The 831-nt window shown below is 38.5% G+C and overlaps 1 protein-coding gene across 1 annotated transcript in view; it reads right to left on the bottom strand.

Annotated features, from left to right (window-relative positions):
* The window catches only part of LOC108624588 (glutamate receptor ionotropic, kainate 1-like), a 198,932-nt gene that overhangs the window by 165,507 nt on the left and 32,594 nt on the right, over window positions 1-831 (bottom strand). The gene's annotated exons all lie outside the window — the stretch shown is intronic.

Raw genomic sequence — 831 nt, 5'->3', positions numbered from 1 at the left:
GTACGAGTAAATTAAAATATTTATTTGTTGTATTATTTTGATTAAAAAAAAAATATTGATTGAAAATATCCAAAGCAAAATGGTTTCCTTCAAAATGGTATTACTACTGTAACTCGATAAGCGAATATTTATTTTCTGCTCGACACACAGTACGTCTTTCTTTTTCTACCTTCCAGACTGTCGGCAAAATATAACATCAACACCAGAACTAAAACACGATAAGCGAGACTCCTGGGTCTCTAGGACGACTATTTATCGAACAAACACTGAATTCATTGCTTCTACAACTGACGAGAGATCACTCGAATACCGACTGAGACAAGCGACGATTAAACAACCGAACCGTTTCGTAACAAAAACCTCAATATTAACAAAATTAACAGAATGCGAAAATTCAATCTTCCATAACTTTTCGATATACGATCATAAATGAATGAAATTTCCAAAACTTGAGCAGAAAAACATCCTCTTTAAAATATCGTTTGATTCACCTCGATCAGACTTCCGGTTACTGAGATATCACCGTGTAGAGACGATCGAAATTTTTTAGGCGCCACTAGCGCTACCCTTCCGCATCGTTCGAGCCTCTTCCGCGCGCCATTACCCAGTGACCAACTGCCCCACTCCGGCCGGTAAGCCACGCGTTTCGAGGACAATGACCCTTCGATTCCACGCACAAAAGTAGGTCAAAACTCCGGTAGCCCATATCTCCGGAACGGATTGAGATAGCGGGATGAACCAAAAGCGATTTTCTTTCTTTCCACTATCAACCGATGGAGATTTCAACTAAAAACTCAATATTGATAAATTCATATTTTATAACATTACAAA

This window comes from Ceratina calcarata, unplaced genomic scaffold (genome assembly GCF_001652005.2).
Source record: "Ceratina calcarata isolate Rehan_Ccalc_2016 unplaced genomic scaffold, ASM165200v1 scaffold32.2, whole genome shotgun sequence".
Lineage (NCBI taxonomy): Eukaryota > Metazoa > Arthropoda > Insecta > Hymenoptera > Apidae > Ceratina > Ceratina calcarata.
Note: the sequence above shows the minus strand (reverse complement) of the source record. Positions and strands in the feature narration are given on the sequence as shown.